We start from the raw sequence: 18,126 nt of genomic DNA on the forward strand, positions 1-18,126 counted from the left end.
ATCCACATCACAGCCAAAGCCATGTGGGTGGAACAGGTACAAGCACCACCCTTCATGATACAGTAGGCTCTTGGCGCCTTGCCCATGGGATCTGAAATAAAGAAAGCAGGGATGGGCCTGGGGGCCATTGACACATGCACTTAAGTAGAAAAATGGGGTATACATTAAGCACTGAACAGGTAAAGACAGCCCCTCAAAAGGCTGTAAGCACAGCACAGGCTGTGAGGGCTCTTGATTTCTCTGCAAGAGAATGTCCTTAGCCCAAGGCTACTCTTACAGTGTTATGCAAGAGAGAGGAAGCTGCGCCTGACTGCTTTTCCCAACAAATATCAAAAACATAGGCTAAGTTGAAAAGAACCCTAGATATAACTGGAGAAAAAACCTAAAATCATATTTATGTGTAAATGGGTGTAGGTGTGATGTACATACGAGGGTGAGTCAAAAATTATCTTCACTCTGGCTATATAATTTATTTTAATTAACTTTTAGAAAAGACAATTGCATCATTTTTCAACATAATCTCCTTGCTTTTCAATACACTTTGTCCATCTGTCAACAGGCTTTCGTATTCTCTTATTAAAAAATGTTTTAGGTTGAGCTGCGAGCCATAGATGCACCACTGTCTTCACTTCTGCATGAGAACTGAATCTTCGTCCTCATGGGGCTGCTTTCAGGGGACCACACAAGTGAAAGTCGATTGGAGCAAGGTCAGAACTATAGGGAGGATACTTTAACATCTCAAAAGGAAGTTTTTGCAGTGTGGACAGTGTAGGAAGAAGTGTGCAGACGTGCATTGTCATGCAAGATCACAATGCCCTTGGAGAGCAGTCCTCTGTGTTTAATTCGAAGTTTAGGCTCAGCTCTTCAATAAGCATCTCATGAGCATTGTTGATTGTTGAACCTTTGAGCCATGGCTGATCTGCAAATGATTTGTCACATAATCCACTGTCACTCATCTATTCAACAGAATCATTTCACATGTACGGTCAGTGTTGTAATCAGCTGTGGATGTGGACAGGCGTCTGGCTCCTTCTTGATGGCTAACACTTGTGCAATCGTCCTTGAACTTCTCTATCCATTTATACACACTTCTTTGTGAAAAAACACTTTCTCCATACTGTGCACAAAGTCGTCAGTAAATAATGTCACCAGGTACACCCTCAGACCACAAAAAAACAAATCACTGCACACTGCCCTTCTTTCATGCAAATCACAAGTGGGGCATCCATTTCTGCTCGCACCGAAGTTACAAATGAACACGTCCACACCTGCACAGCAGTGACTGGAGAGACAGTAGCCTTGAACAGAAAGTGCTGATAAGACAGCGCGGCCAACAGAAGTTTTAATATAACTGGAGTGCTGATAATTTTTGACTCACCCTCGTCCAAGCACTTGAGAAGTTCTTAAATGGCCTAAAAGGATTTACAAAAACTCCTACTGATTGTGGGGGTGGGAAGGCTGGGAATAACAGTTAAAGGGGACTTCAGTTTATTTGTAGTAATTTGATTTTTATGTACAAGGTCTCTTTTCATTTTAAGATTGTACATCAAAAATGATGACTACAAATATGCCAAAATGTTAGAAGAGGTTACTCCTGTGTGTTGCAAATGTGCCTGCCTGTTATTTCCTTCTTCATATTTTTTGTCTTTTCCCAATTTCCCAAAATAAAAAGTAAATTAAGAGGCAAGTTTTAGAAATGATATTAAACGAACTCACTAATGTCTTAAACAAAATAAAAATAAAGCACAGTTTGCATATGCACAAAAAAGTTCCTAAGCCTTGGCCACCAAAGTGTTTTCAGCAGTTATCTCCTCTGGCAAGTGGGATTAGAGGGCTTTCCCTTCCTATTTTTCTATGTTTCCTGAATTGTGCAACACTATTTTCATAATCAGCAAGGTGATCAATAATTCTGCTTAAAAAACAAAGCAACTTGAATTCCCTGGAGGTCCAGCAGTTAGGACTCGGTGCTTTCACTGCCGGGGCCGGGGTTCAATCCCCTGTCAGGAAACTAAGGAACTAAGATCCCGCATGCCGCACAGTGCAGCCAATTAAAAAAAAAAAAAAAAAAAAAGCAACTGAGTATCAGCTCCCAGGACTGAAGAGGTGGGCACTCAGCAGAAGAGGCTACACATCCTTGAGGGCACTTGTACATAGCTGGTGGCTGCAGCTCAAGCAACTACAAAAGGAGAAAGAAACCCGGTTGACCCTGGTTCTATTGTAGCCACTGAGTCAACAACCAAACCAAAGAAGGCTAGGCTGGCTGAACTGAGAACAAGGTAAAATAAAAACTGACAACTGAGGAAGAGAACAAGAGAGAGCAAAATGCTGTCCAAAACCTCAACATGCAAAAGAAAAAAGAAAGACAGAGCATGTTAAAACAAAACCAAACCAAAAGAGAGTCTATAAAAAAAGTATGTGGATGGACCTAGAGACTGTCATACAGAGTGAAGTGAGTCAGAAAAATAAATATATATTAACACATATATGCGGACTATAGAAAAATGGTACAAATCAACCAGTTTGCAAGGCAGAAATAGAGACACAGATGTAGAGAACATATGGAGACCAAGTGGGGAAAGCAGGGGGTGTTGGGGTGGGATGAATTGGGAGATTGGGATTGCCATATATACATTACTAATAAGAAAAAAAAATCAAATTGTACACTTTAAATATATGCAGTTTATTGTATGTCAATTGAAAAAAAAAAATGTATCGCTGTTAGCATTACTGACACCATCATGGGCCCATTCAATTCTTCCTGCCCCTCCATTGACCCTACCTGTGACTGTACAAGTTAAATCACTTTTCTGTCATCAAGTGCGTTGTAGTCAATAGATATTGTTTTCGGATCGTTAGTTCCAAGTGGCCTCTATGCTCTGTTAGTCTCCAAACAACGATGAAGACCTTCACTGAGACATTCCCACTGCCCACCAGACTAGTCACGCATTCATAAAACTTGACTTAGAAATGCACAGAAAGAGAGAAAAAGAGAAAGAGAGAGAAATAGAGAAACAGAGAAAGAGAGAGAGAGAAATAGAGAGAGAGAGAGAAAGGAACAAAGAGGGACTTTCCTAGTGGCACAGTTGTTAAGAATCTGCTTGCGAACGCAGGAGACACAGGTTCAATCCGTGCTCCAGCAAGATCCCACATGCTGAGGAGCAGCTAAGCCCGTGCGCCACAACTATTGAGCCTGCGCTCTAAAGCCGAAGAGCCACAACTACTGAGCCCATGTGCCGCAATGACTGAAGGCCATGCGCCTAGAGCCTTTGCTCCGCAAAACGACAGAAGTCACTGCAGTGAGGAGCCCGAGCACTACAACAAAGAGTAGCCCCCGCCCCCCCACCCCTACTCCCTGCAACTAGAAAAACTGTATGCAGCAACAAAGACCCAACACAGCCAATAAATAAATAAATACATAAATTTTTTAAAAAATAAAAATAAACTTCCCTTTCTTTACAAGAAAAAAAAGGAGGGAGGGAGGGAGGGAGAAAGAAATGCACTTTCTGTTTCCAAGCACATACCTCCGTACCCTAGGTTAACTATAAAACTGTCCCAGTGGCCCCATAGCTGTGCGGAGTACAGCTGCAAATGCTTCTAGTTCATCCACCTGATCTCACCATGTGAGTAAATTACCCTCTAATAAACTGATCCATTGGTCATATGGAGTTGCTTGCCTTCTTCTTCCGTCTTAAGATATCTTCTCAGTTCAATGGGGCACTTTTCATTCCCTCCGTCCTCCAACCGAAGTATGAGGTGGACCAGCAGACCTTGGCACCTGCTGTAAAGTGGCCCCATCACTCAGTGCACCAGGTCACAGACGATGGTCATCTTCCCTTGGAACCCTCCACCTCCCACCACTGTTAAGAAAATTTAAAGAAATCGTTACTTCAACCAGTAAGCCATCATCTCCTACAAACAGCTACTGAACTCAGCAAGTACTGCCAGGACTGTCCAAAAAGATGACTGTAAACTGAGGTGGGACGAAGAAAGCATGCCATCTATGTGGCTGGACCACACTGACTTCATTTTGTCAGCTCCACTTTGGGCCCAAAGTCCCCCTTCTGAGCTTTAGCCTACTCACAAGGAATGCACCCACGCCAGGTAAGTTCCCTATCAACTCTTTCTCTTGCCTTCACCTGATATGAAAACTGGAAGAATACATTTTGCTAGCCCAAAAGGTTAATGGACCATGAGGAATAACGTTCACGAGACCTCAGAAGGGAGGAGAAACCCCCAGTTTCCACTGACACAAATGTGCTTCTCGCTTAGCAGAGTCTACCTTTCGCTTTGGTCCCTTTAAACTCCCCCATGCCTCTTCTGGCCGCACAAACTTCTGGCTGCCAATCCCTCTGGATGGCTGTCCGCCCCCACTAACCCTTTGCAAGTGCCCACAATAAACACCATAATTACACTTCATGGAGCTGCCTGCTTCGTTTTTCAGTCTCAAAGTTCCTTCTCATTTTAGATGCTATTATTCAATATCCCCACCATCAACCAGAAAAGAAACTGCAGTGCTGCTACAAGGGCATGGAGAGTCAACTGAAGAACTACTCTGGGATCATGTCTGCTGAGGAAGCTGCTGAAGTTTTGGCAGAGAAATGAAGCTTTGCTGTGAAAGAAGGGGGTGGGGTAAGGAAAATAAGTATACAGAGAAAACAAAAGCAAAGGAAAACTGAGAAGTGATAAGGTATGTAACCAAAGGCCTATAAAAAGAGACGTGAAGACACAAAAACAACACGCTGAGAAGGAAAGGTGCTTCCGGAGCAGCAGGGGCAGGCTCCAGCCTTGCTGCGCCCAGCAGCACCGACGAGAGCAGAAACAGCTGCTCAGGAGGAAGCTGAGGGTCAAAGAAAGAGGCAGAGACATTCCCAGCCAAACGTGCACAACAGACTGGGGAAGAGAAAGACACTCAGGGGAAGAGAAATCTGGGAGTGAGACTCAACAGAATGAATTGGAGGCCAGAGAGAAACATTTTGAAGAAACGCATCCAGTGGGAAATATAAATGGCACTGACCTCTCTCAGGAAACGAAGACTCACAGTGAAATCAGCACCAAACATAAGCCTCCAAGCTGACCTGTTCTGAAGCAGCTGCTGCAGAAATGTCCAAAGAGGTCAGTGAAGTATTTGTAAAGAAGTGAGGAGAAGATGGACCAACAGAAAAATGAGGGCAACTGCCTGTGAAGATGGCAAAGGACTCCAGCCCTTTGAGCCCAGCCTCTGTAACCATGAACATGGGTAAAGTGAACCACCTCCTGGGCCTTTCAAAGTCTGAATGAAAGCCCCACATCACAGTAAAGACCTGGGGGCCAGTGAGCTGAAACTGCCCAATTAAATTCAAGTATCCTAACGCCTCAGGGTTCTTCCCAGGTCCCAACCAGCTTTTGAGGACAGAAGAAAAGCTTCATTCATCAACTTGTTAAGATTATATCACAAATGTGAGCCTGCAGGCCTGGGGAGCAACCTGAGATGGATCAGGCCCCTTCTCCCCCACGGCTTCATCCCTTCACCCAGTTTCATTCCCAAATGAAAATGGCTTGGAAAAGAACAGGGGAAATCCCAAGCAATCACGTGGGTGTTTTTCAGGGATATTTTCTTCTTTCTGATATTTTGCTTAATCATCTTATATGCAATGTAATTTTGATTTCCTCTTAAAATCCTCATTGAGTAGTCTCTTAGTCTCATGTTTTTTCTGCCAATGAGAGGATACTTAAAGTTTATTTTATATACTGATAATAAGCAAACAAGTTTCTAAGACAATTGCCACTAAAGAAAGATTGCTTCTACTACACATTTAAAATGTTAATATTTATACCAACTTGCCAATTAAGAAATGAGCTCAGCCCAGGGCCCAAATTTGGTTTCTCAATGCCATTCTACAATAAACAAAACCAGGAATCCTTGCAGACATGGTTGATTCCAGGGCTGGGGGAGGTAAAAAAACAAGATGAGTATCTTGTGGTGCCTGAAAATCAGAAAAAGACACAAAAAAGGATGGGAGCATGTAAGGGGAAACAGGAGCCAAGCGTGAAAGAGTTCCCAATGGCCAAAGTTAGAATAATTTAAGCCACAAAATAAACAACATTACACTGCATTATACCCCCAAAATAAACACCCAACATTACTGTAAATAAACAGAAGGGAGAGAAGGCACAACTCTTCCTCACAAAGAATTCCAGTTAATAAATGTAGAAGAAAACACAGAAATGAAAGGCACCTAGAAGAACATCACAATAATAACTGCTCTAGGCAAGATCCACTAAGAAATGCTGATTAGTGGGTGAAAACTGAAAAGAAAGGATATTTCTATGCAAAGTCTCAAAGTGTCTTCCTCAAAATAATTGCTAATTACAAAGGAAAGACAGTAACTTTTCAGTGGTGAAACTTGGCATAAATACCGGATCAAGAGTAGCATCACCAGAAAGAAGACATATCAGCATCACCCTCATCTAAGCAGGAGAACATCTTTCAAAACCAAATCTAGAGGGTCATTCTAAAATTACAAATACAGAATACTTGAAAAGCGTCAAGATCATGAAAAACAAGTAAAACTGAGGAACTGTCACAGACTGAAGGGGAACCATAAGACATGACAATATCCCTCATTCCCTCAAACGGAATGAGGGATTCTAGACTGGATCCTGGAACAGCAAAAGAACATCAGCGAGACAGTGATGAACTCCGGATAAATTAGCAGTTTAATTAACTGTAATGGACCCTTGTAAATTTCTTAAGTTTGATGACTGTAGTATGGCTATACAAGATACTACCTTTAGGCAAAACAGGTAAAGATATAAGGGAACTCTAAAGTTCTGACACCCTCTGTGAGTCTACAATTATCCAAAATAAAAAGGCTTTTAAATTGAAAACATTGGAGTTGTTACTGTTTTTCTTAATTTATTTCTATCTTACATATTAAGGATTAACTTGGCAATCAAGGATACTGAATACTGTCAATTGTTATCTACAATTTGAATTCACTCTTCCATTAATTTAACAAATATCTAATAAGCACCTATTATGCCCTAGGCACTAAGGTCTCTGCAGTGAATAAAGCAGGCAAAACGCACTGTCTTGAACAGCTTATGGGAAGACAGGCAATGACATAGAGACAGTGACAGGTGCTATGTAGTAAAATAAAACAAGGAAAGAGGATAACAGGTCTAATATCAGGGAAGGAAAAGTATAAGCTCAATAATTCAATCTTGTGGAGCACATGATGCCTCACCTGAGGGACCTCTTTCAAACCGTTTCTGATATTAAAAATACTTTAGATTACAAAGTAATATGAGTTATATTTTACTACACTTTCTGTCATTGCTTTTGAGCATGACATCATAGAATGCTCATGCATTAATACTTCCTGGATACCAGGAGCCAAAGAAAACTTAACAGTGGCATAGTTACTATTTCTCATGCTTTTATCAGTTTCTCTTACTTATAAGTACACATAGGGGTTTATCATTCCCATCTTTTGGGGGTTTTTGACCAAAAATTGTCAGCCTTTCCTCAACATTAAGAGCAACATGTAAGAGCAGCCTCATTCATCAGCCCCTGAAAATACACACAATATACACGTGTATAACAAACTTCCCTGAAATCAAATTAGAGCTAAAACCACTCTCTGACACTTACCTGCAAAATAACCCACCCAATATTAATAAGTTTGCAGTTTTGAAATGCAAACAGTTTGAACCAGAATGGTGTTGTTTCCTGGCCACCACTGTTTACTTAAGAATATGAATATTCTCTGATTTCTTAGGCCAAGGTAAGTGAGAAGGCAGTAGAGTGGTTTTAGGTTACAGCTTTACCTTGTGTTTAAAAACTGTATTTTATATACTACTCTTTCATTTTGAAAACAGAAACAATCGATCTAATTCATATCACTTGTTGAGCATTTACAGCTTCAGGAAATGTGTACTATGGAAAATAAACTGCAAACAAAATGTTGTCTTTTAAGTATACGTGCAAAAACATGTCTCAGTGGTTATCATAATGCTGGCCCCAATTTTAACCAATATATGAACAAATGCATCCCACAAGTTGAAGATATTATAATTTTCAAAAAGCAGTATTATGAATGTAATTAATGCCACTGATTTATACACTTTAAAATGACTTAAACGATCAATTTTTTGTATCGTGTGGTAAATGTTAAGTATATTTTGTCACAATAATACTTAAAAAAAAGCTTTTTAAAAGCAACAGTATACAAATATGGAATGACTGTTGTACACCTGAAACCAATATGATGTTCTATGTGCATTACACCTCAATTTTTTTAACTAAAAATAAAATATATGGATTATATATTTTTAAAAAGCAGTACAATAATCCCACTTCTTAAAAAGATATATTTGTACATGTATAAGAGTTTGCATAATCATGCACAAATCTTAAAAGGTCAGGAAGCCTTCAGAAGAAAAACATTAACTGATTGCGGGTACTTTTACTTTTCTTACGCTCACTCGCGTCACCTCATTATCTGCAAATGAGTACGCTTTGTTTGCATAATTGGGAGCAGTGATAAAACGCAGAAACCATTACTCCAAATTCGCGCCCGGGGCAGCCAAGCGCAGGCAGACATACCCTCACCCGCGCGGGTCTGGCTTCCAGGCCAGACCCCCGCCCGGGCGCCGCCTCCAGGCCGAGCCTCGCCCGCCGCCCCCTCGGAACCCCGTGCCCGCACCGCAGCCCCCGCCGCTTCCCCCGCTCTTCCCCGCCTCCCCCCCCCCGCCACCCCCAGCCACCCAGCTCACCGACTCCCGCAGCCCCGAGTCTCCCGGTACTCGACCGCACGGCCCTAACCGCGCCAGCCGCCCCGCGCCAGGCTCTCCGCTGGCCCGTATCGCGCAAGCGCGTCACCGCCCCGGGCCTCTCGGCCTCTCTAGGAAGGCAGGAGGGCCAACGTCTCGGCTTCTCCCGGGACCCACTGCCTCGCTGGAAGACCTCTGAGCCCAGCCCAGTCCAGGGGCTCGTCCCCACACCCCACACCTAACCCACTGGCCGCCTGCCTTCTGTTGGTACTCCAGAGCTCTATCAGTCTCCCTTCCAACGTGTGTGCAGGGCTTCCCTCGAGGGCTCCCTCCACGCAAGGAAGAGCGGGATCAAAGCCAGGGGTCACATGAGGGACCAGCAAGATCTAGCTGACCAGGCTGGCCAGGAAGAATTGTAAAGGGGGCCATTTAGTACCCTCTGGGGAACTCTTCAAGGAGGGGAACCAAATCCTAAAGGAGGCTCCGTTCAGCACAGTCCCTTCCCCCATCACCACGACAAGCAGTGATACTTGCTCTTTCCCAGCCCACACAGGCACGCAAAACTTTTCCTGACCACAACTTTCAGCTGTTTTCTCCTGTTAACAAAATTCAACTGAGTAAATTTTAAAGATCTTTAAAGCCAAAAGGCTTTAATTAGCAATTCATGAGTCAGACTGCATCCAATTTAGCAGGTAGAGAGGGCCTCTGAAGCAAGAGGTTTCATAGGCAGAAGGGAGTAGAAATGAGGGACCATTGGGATAATCTTTTATAGTTAACCTAGGATATGGGGGTAAGTGCATTCCTAAGCTAAGATTTATGAATGGGTAACTAGTCCCGTGGGCGATGGGAATAGTCAGGGAAGGTTTTCATCATTATTTGGGGACTAGCAGAGCGTAGAGGCTACCTGGACCTAATTGTGGTGCTCCAAGGACAGAGAAGAAGATAAACTCAAAGGGACTCAGGATGCCAACATCCCTAGAACAAAGAGTCACCAGACTCTTATCACTCTGTCACATAGCAATCTTTGTAACATCTCTGAGCCCTCCCAAACAGCATGCCCTGCTTCACATCCCATATAAGGAAAGGTATTCATCTGTTCTTCTCCTGCTCTACACACTGAAAGTATGCATACCATATCCAATCAACAGATGACTCGCAATTGCCTTTGCTCCCTGCTATAGAAACAGACAAGTGACCCGTGCTCATGCTCAGGGTCGACTCTCCCTGGCTACCAGGAAGTTGTGTTGGAGGAATCGGTAGTGGCAGACAGGACACCGAGGCCTTATAATGTAGGAAGCAATGTTTAATGTACCTGTATAGGCCCAGTGGATTCACATCTAAAGACTGAGCCCCGAACCAAAGGAAAGCTTCTCCTTTTATAGACGAGTTCCTGCACTTTTGAGAGCCTATAGCTATGTTTATTTATGCAGAAGCAATGTACAGAAGCCAGAGTGCATACATTAGTTTTTCTTTATCTCGCTGACCCAGATGTTTGCAGTGCCCATGACAGGATCTTGTGAAAGAGGCCATGTTATTTCTTCGCTGGGGCTTGCATTTTCCTATGTTTGCCTTGTCCTTTCCTGTTTTTGTCATTGACCTGCCTCATTCCCCTGTTTGATGCTTGGATCTGACTTAAGGTCCAATAGCATCATTTTTTTAAATGTATTTATTTAATTTATTTATTGGCTGCATTGGGTCTTTGCTGCACATGGACTTTCTCTAGTTGCTGCGAGCAGGGGCTACTCTTCATTGTGGTGCGCAGGCTCCTCATTGTAGTGGCTTCTCTTGCTGTGGAGTACAGGCGCTAGGCGCGTGGGCTTCAATAGTTGCGGCACATGGGCTCAATAGTTGTGGCTCATGGGCTCTAGAGCACAGGCTCAATAGTTGTGGTGCATAGGCTTAGTTGTTCCGTGGCATGTGGAATCTTCCCAGGGCAGGGCTCGAACCCGTGTCCCCTGCATTGGCAGGCAGCTCTTAACCACTGTGCCACCTAAGAATTCCTAGCATCATTTTTATTTTGACTTACTGGTTGATATTTTCATAGCATAATTTTATGGGTGGCCATTTTTTTCTCTACTAAATTTTAATGAAGTTTGAAATTATCCGTATAATTGAGGGGACAAAACAGGGAAGCAATAGGAGAATTTCCAATATTGTGAACATACTTATTATTAGAGTCTTGTAACCACGTAAAGCTGAGAACCATTTTTCCAGCCAGCCAGTAACAGGGTTTTTAATTCTTGAATTTTTAGCCAGTTCGCTTGTCAATGATGATAATCCCTTGAGGACCTTAGTTATGGTGCCATCTGGGGCAGTGTTATTGGGGATAAAAGTACAGCAGTTTCCTCCCAGCATGACATATATTCCCCCTTTTTTTGTTAACAGCATATCTAAGGCAATTTTATTTTTCCAAGTCATGCGGCTAATGGCGTCTAACTGGCTAGCCACCCCTTCTAGGGCCTTTCTAGTGTAATTAATAAACCTTTGCTGGTTGTAGTAAATATAGTTTATCCAATCTACATTTTCATTAATTGTTACCCACCAGAAAAGGAAGGACTCAAATCCTGCTGCTATCTGATGCCTTGAACTCGTAGGGGGACTCCCCAGGGCACTCCTATTGAGTCTAGATATACATCTGGGTCGAAAGATCCCGGCATGGATCTTTTGGCCCTTGTAGGGGGTTGGAATGCCAGGATGACTGGTATAGCCAATTGAACCAAGGCACATGGTCCTGTCCAGCTGGTGGGCAATCTGTCTAAGAGAGTCCGGTTTCCGCAGTATCAGCAGATATCAGCCTGAGGAATATTTAAGTTAGAGTAATTGGCTCCCGGTTCATGCGACATGTCTCTTGGCTTCACGCAGTCTGACAGATCTCCCACAGGAGTAGTGAACTTTTTTCCCCGTCTAGAGAGACATGAAGAGTAGTTCACCTTTTCCACCGAGAAGGAGGGTGTTACCCTCAGGTCTGACTTGCAGATCGCCGGGTAGAGCAGGGCCAAATTCCTACGTCTTATTTTCCCAAGCCTTTTTGTCTTGATAGAGTGTCATCATACAACCAAATCCGTAGGGATCATTGTCCCATCCAAGAGAGAACGGGACTACCTGTGCCTGTGGTCACCCTGCAGCACGTGCGTAACAGTCGCTTTTGTTTAGGGCCAACACTGAGAATTTTACCCATTCTGTCTAGGCATTTGGCCCCCCCATATCCTGTTTTTACTTCTATGGTCTGTCTCAGATCCTTTATTTTACTCACCTTTACTTGTTTTGGATTATTTACAGGCTGGCGTTTTGATGTCTTTTTTCGGGGGGAGGAGTTAAGCACTATGGTTGTAGATTTAACTGCTGGATCGCTGACCAAGGCTATTTTGAATTTTCCCCTGGGGGGTCCCTTCCAGAAATATCAGCTCCCAGTCCATAAGTCTGAGGAGCTACTACAGGGAAGGTGTTTATTTCAGCAGGGTTATTAATAGAAAGGATTATCGGATTACATTGTAACGGCTGGCAGTTAGGGGGTGTAGTTCCTTTGTAAATATGTAATTTTGGCTTCAGGTGGTCCCATCCCCGCCTAAGTCGCCATCTGAGTGGACTTGTGCTGGCTGTCCACCCTTGATACTGAATGGTCCACCATATGTCATTCCAAGTCGGACAGGGTGGCCCCATGCTATTATCCATCTCAGGACAGAGGTATTTATCTACCAGGGAAAGTTGTTTTTGTGCATTTAGATTTCCACAGGGTATGACTTGGCAAGCATCAAATTTTACAGAAAAGAGAGTAGTTGATCTAGTCACATTAATGGTCAGCTTGATAGGGAAATAGGGGTTTGGGGGTACTTCCTATCACAACAATTATCCCAAGCATCCAATAGCAAGCAAGCAACTTATCAGCATGAGGAAAAACAGCACAAGTAAAGTCTTTTCCCCCCATGTCCAATCTTCAGGAGCAGTAGATGCTAATCCCACCACTAGATTTAGTGTTGAAAGTGTAGCTAGAATCAAAAAAAAGGGATTACAGTCCATGGGGAGGTAATGATAGTCTTATCTGTCCTTTTGCTGTGGCATCCTTTTTTAGGCTTCTGCTGTGCATAGATCAGTCAGCCTCCAGAGTGATTGAGGCAGGGCTGTTGCCTTCCAGGGTTCTAGGAGTCCACAACTGGTTTTTTTTCGAACAGTCAGTTTACACGGGGCTGTTGGATCAGGGATGCACTCCCAGTCTGGAGAGGCTGGCTTTACTCTGCTGTGGTGAATCCAAGGTGTCATCTCAGCCACCTTTACTGCAGTAAGAGTGGATATAATAACAGTGAATGGTCCCCTCCAGAGGGGCTTCAAAGGTTGGACATTCCATTTCTTTATCCATACTGTATCTCCGGGTTTGAAGGAATGGACCTCAGTAGTTAGACTCACAGGCAGTCATTCCCCAACCCAGTGATGTATATTGGTTAGGGTCGAGTCAAGAGCCTGCATTTGTTGTCTTAAAGTGATATTTTTTATTTTTTTTAAATCTCCCCTTATGCTCTTAACTACAGGGGGCAGTTGCCTATAAAGAATTTCAAATGGAGAAAACCCAGTCTGTTTTGTGGGGGTTGTCCTAATTTTCAATGGGGCAATAGGTAGCAGTTGATCCCAATGTAAATAAGTCTCCTGACTTAGCAGAAAACCGATCCCACAAGAGACCAAGCACCACACTCAGAGGGTTGGAGAACTCAAGTTTATTGAGCTGGCGGACCCAGATGAGCTAACGCTCCAAAGTTCTGGACCCCGTTTCAGGGGAATCTTTTCCTTATATAGGTTAAGGCATAGAGCTATAATTGGCACAGACTGATTGGTTGGTTTAAACAAGGCTCTAGTTGAGTTTGGCACAAACTGATTGGTTACATAATTAGTATAGGTTATGGGCAGTTACAGAGCCCAGGAGTTGCTATGGGTTACATGTTGGGGGGGGGCTGTTTCCAAACAGAAACTTGCACAAGCAGGAGCAGGACATTCCATACTTATCAGAATATCTTAAGGTTACAGTTGATTACTAGGTCACCTTGTTCTTATTATGGCACAGCAAGCAGATTTTACAGAAACAGAGCTAGCACAAAGTTATAAACTTAAAAATTCCCTCATCAACATAACTTGCTTAGCTGTAGTTTTAAGGTTCTATTCATTTGCTCTACTTTTCCTGAATTCTGTGGGCGATAGGCAGTATGTAATTTCCAAGCAATCTTTAATCCTTTGACAATTAACTGTACTATTTCTGTCACAAATGCAGACCCATTTTCTGACCCTACGGTAATCGGAATTTCAAATCGGGGAATGATCTCCCTTAGAAGGAGCCGGGCTACTTCTTGCGCCTTTTTTGTATGGGTGGGAAAAGCCTCTACCCACCCTGAAAATGTGCACACAAATACCAACAGGTACTTATAGCCCTGGATGTGGGGAAGTTCAGTGAAATCTACTACAATATTTTTAAATGGAGTCCCTCCAACACTCTGTGACCCGGGAGCCATTACTGGCCCCTGGCATGGGTTGTTTTTGGCACATAGTTCACATTGTTTGCTTATTGTCCAAGCGATGCTAGAGAGCCAAGGAACATAGAAGTGTTGGCTCAGAGTGACCTCTAAGGCCGTTTGACCCCCATGTGTTCCTTGATGATGTGATTTGACAAAGGCTGGAGCAAGTGTTTCTGGAATGGCTATGTGGCCATCCTCAAATTGCCACCATCCACTTGGGAGATATTTTCCCTTCTCAGTTTTAAACCAAGTTTCCACATTTTTAGAGTACCGAGGGTTCCATTCTGTTAGGGGGCAGGGGAGTAAAGCAGTAGTTAAGGCTGCAGTTTCCTGAAGTTCTCTAGAGGCCACTAGTCTTGCCTCTCGATCAGCTCGATGATTTCCCCAGCAGTTATTGTGTTTACCTTCTGATGTCCCCGACAATGCATAACTGCCACTTTCTTGGGGGCCAATACTGCATCTAGAAGTTCAAGAATTTCTCTTCCATATTTTATATCTTTTCCTCCTGAATTAATTAACCCTTTTTCTTTGTATAGGGCTCCGTGTACATGGAGAGTGGTGAAGGCATATTTAGAGTCAGTATAGATATTTACTTGTACACCTGCTGCCAGCTGAAGAGCCCTGATCAATGCAATCAACTCTGCCTTTTGGGCAGAAGTTCCCTTTGGCAAGGGCCTAGCTTCTATGGTGGAATTTAATGTCACCACTGCGTATCTGGCCAACCACTCTCCCTCCTTTACAAAACTGCTACTGTCAGTAAAGTATTTTATATCAGGGTCTTTGAGGGGCTGATCTGTTAAGTCTGGTCTGCTAGAGAATACTTTATCCATGACTTTAATGTAGTCATGGTCTGGCGGACCTGGTCCCACCGGCAACAGTGTAGCTGGATTGAGAGTTTTTACCACTTTTAGGTGGACACGGAGGTTTTCATATAACACTTCCTGATATCTAACCATCTGAGCATTGGTCAGCCAATGTTGTCCCTTATAGTCCATCAGAGTTAGCACCGCATGTGGCACCCGAACAGTCAATTTTTGTCTTATAGTGAGCTTGTCAGCCTCAGTGACCAGGAGAGCAGTAGCTGCCAATGTTCCCAAACAAGGGGGCCATCCTCTAGCGACTGTATGCAATTGTTTGGATAAGTATGCTACGGGATGGTGCCAGGAGCCCAGAATTTGAGTTAACATTCTTACCGCTATCCCAGTACGTTTATGTACATGTAGAAAGAAAGGTTTTGAGACATCCAGGAGCCCTAAACTGGGCGTGTTAATGAGGGCTCTTTTGATCTTTTTGAATGCCTCCTGTTGTGCCTGTTCCCATATTAATGGTTTTCTTTTTCCCCCTTTTGTTGTTTCATATAGGGGTTTTGTCATTATAGAAAAGTTGGGTATCCAAATTAAACAAAAGCCTGCCACCTCAAGGAATTCTCAGAACTGGCGTCGGGTTGTAGGTACCGGCATTGAGCAAATGGCTTGTTTTCTTTCTGGGCCTAGCCGTCGTTGTCCCTGTGAAAGGTGGAACCCAAGGTATTTTACATTTTCCTGGCATATCTGGGCTTTTATTTTTAGATACTTTATAGCCTGCTTCCCATAGGAGGGTAAGGAGGTACCAGGTTTCCTCCATACATCCTTTTTTGGTTTTTCTGGCTAGTAAAATGTCATCTACATACTGGAGCAAGGTACAGTCCAGCTGGTCAGCTGGATAAGCTTTTAAATCAGTTGCTAGGGCTGTCCCAAAGGTGGTCGGGGAGTTTTTAAAACCCTGTGGCAACCTAGTCCAAGTCAGCTGGCCCTTGTCTCCATTTACAGGGTTTTCCCATCGAAATGCAAAAATGTCATGATATGGTGGAGCTAGATGGATGCAAAAGAATGCATCCTTTAGGTTTAGACAAGTAAAGTATGTTGCTTTAGCAGGAATAAGGCCCAATAGGAAGTAGGGGTTCGGGACAACTGGATGCAGGGTGACAGTAGCCTGGTTTACAGCTTGGAGATCTTGAACTGGCCTATATTCTTTCCTGCCTGGTTTCTGTACAGGCAGGAGAGGCATGTTCCATGCTGACTGACAGGGCCATAGAATCTTATACTTTAGGAGCCTCTCTAAATGCTTTTGAATTCCAATCTGAGCTTTTCGGGGAATGAAGTACTGTCTTTGGAGGATTGGCCTGGCCCTGGGTTTTAGTTCTATCATTACCAGGGGAAGGTTTCGAGCTAGTCCAGGGGGGCTATCTTCTGCCCATACCCCAGGTATTCAGAAAGGGAGCTCGGGTCCTTCTTGTGGGTCCTTCATGGCATCATAGAGGCACCATTCCTCTTCTGGGGGAAAATAAGAGCCAAAATCCTAGTCTTGGGCTTTCCCAAAGTCAAAGCCGCACGTCCTTGTGAGTTAAAGGTTATCTGGGCTTGTAATTTTCCTAACAAGTCATGCCCCATTAGGGCTACGGGACAATCAGGAAGATATAGGAACTCATGAACCACCTCATGGCCTCCCAGCCTGCATCCCCTAGGTAACAAAAAGGAACGGCTCGCTCGATCACCTGTAGCCCCCACAATGGTAGTTTGTTTTTGTGAAATAGGTCCCACCAATTGCATTACTACAGAGTGCTTTGTCCCTTTGTCTACCATAATGTCCATGGGTTGGCCCCCTACAGTCATTTGGACCACAGGCTCCTGGGGGCCTAGTAAAATGGAGCCCAGTCTATCCTAGTCTTCCTCGTAAACCTCCATGGCAGCCAGACCCACAAAGTCATCGGAGGAGGTCTCATGTCTCTGCCGCCAGGCTGATAGTGCCCCTGGATTACTCGCCCCCTTTCCTCTCCTTTATGGCCTGAATGACAGTCCTCTGAACAGTTAGGATATTTATTTTTCCAGTGTCCTTCCCTACGGCAATAGGCACATTGGTTTGGTCCCAGCCTGGATCTTGAATAGGTTGGTTTCCCCTCTAGACTCATTTCCAGGCCCCTGCCACGGCCTCAACCTCGACCTCATATGTCCCTTCCTCCTGGGCACCCTTTCCTTTCCATAAGAGCAGCTGCAAGTAAATCTGCCTTTCTCTTTAATTTTCTTTTAGCCTCCTGCTTACCTTCTTGGTCTCGATTAATATAGACCTTGGTGGCTACCTCCAGCAATTGACTGATATTCATCCCAGCAAAACCCTCAAGCTTCTGCAGTTTTTGCCAGATATCCCCTTGGGCTTGACTCACAAAGGCTGTATTAAGCATTTTCTGGTTCTCTGCGGCTTCAGGATCAAATGGGGTGGAAAGGCGGAACACTTCACACAGTCTCTCACAGAATTGGCTCGGGCTTTCCCCAGGCTCCTGGAGCACCTCAGTGGTCTTACTCATGTTTATAGCCTTTTTCCCTCCTTTTTTTATTCCACATAACAGGGCCTCCTGGTATCGTTTTAGCATTTGAAGGCCTTGGATTTCATTGGGGTCCCACTGGGGGTCTTCCTCAGGAAAATGGCATCAGGAGTATGCCTGGGTGTTGAGTGCCTTCTGGTGAATGTTCCTCCAGCCACCGCAGGGCAGCTTGTGTGACTCTATGGCGCTCTTCGGTGTTAAATAATGTCAATAAAAGCTGATGACAATCTGCCCAAGTGGGCTTATGAGTTTGAATTATGGACTGCATCAAATTGATCATAGCTTGGGGCTTTTCTGTATACAAGGGGGTATGGTTTTTCCAATTTAGGAGGTCTGTTGTGGTGAAGGGCTAATACATGAATGTACATTGTCCCCCCTGTATCTGTCCATCCTGATCATAATAGAGAGGTCCCTGTGTTACCCTCAATGGCATTTCTAGGGCTGCCCATTGGCCCTGAGTGAGGGGTGGGCTGCTCTCATTTCCCTTCTGTTTTCCAGGGCTCAAAGCCTTCCCTCTAG

At 44.0% G+C, this 18,126-nt stretch overlaps 1 protein-coding gene across 9 annotated transcripts in view; it reads right to left on the reverse strand.

Moving 5' to 3' along the window:
- LOC130834993 (zinc finger protein 445-like) overlaps positions 1-18,126 on the reverse strand; it is a 47,606-nt gene that overhangs the window by 28,448 nt on the left and 1,032 nt on the right. For 4 of the 9 annotated variants that reach the window (XR_009048810.1, XR_009048811.1, XM_057706156.1 and 1 more), the window contains exon 1: positions 3,634-3,857. The exons of 1 other annotated variant lie outside the window; for it this stretch is intronic. The gene's annotated coding sequence lies outside the window, so the exon portion shown is untranslated. Of the gene's footprint in view, positions 1-3,521; positions 3,858-8,757; positions 8,837-18,126 lie in introns of those variants that run through there. 4 more of the 9 variants (XM_057706149.1, XM_057706151.1, XM_057706150.1 and 1 more) reach the window with 4 other exon arrangements.

Source organism: Hippopotamus amphibius, chromosome 13, assembly GCF_030028045.1.
Source record: "Hippopotamus amphibius kiboko isolate mHipAmp2 chromosome 13, mHipAmp2.hap2, whole genome shotgun sequence".
Lineage (NCBI taxonomy): Eukaryota > Metazoa > Chordata > Mammalia > Artiodactyla > Hippopotamidae > Hippopotamus > Hippopotamus amphibius.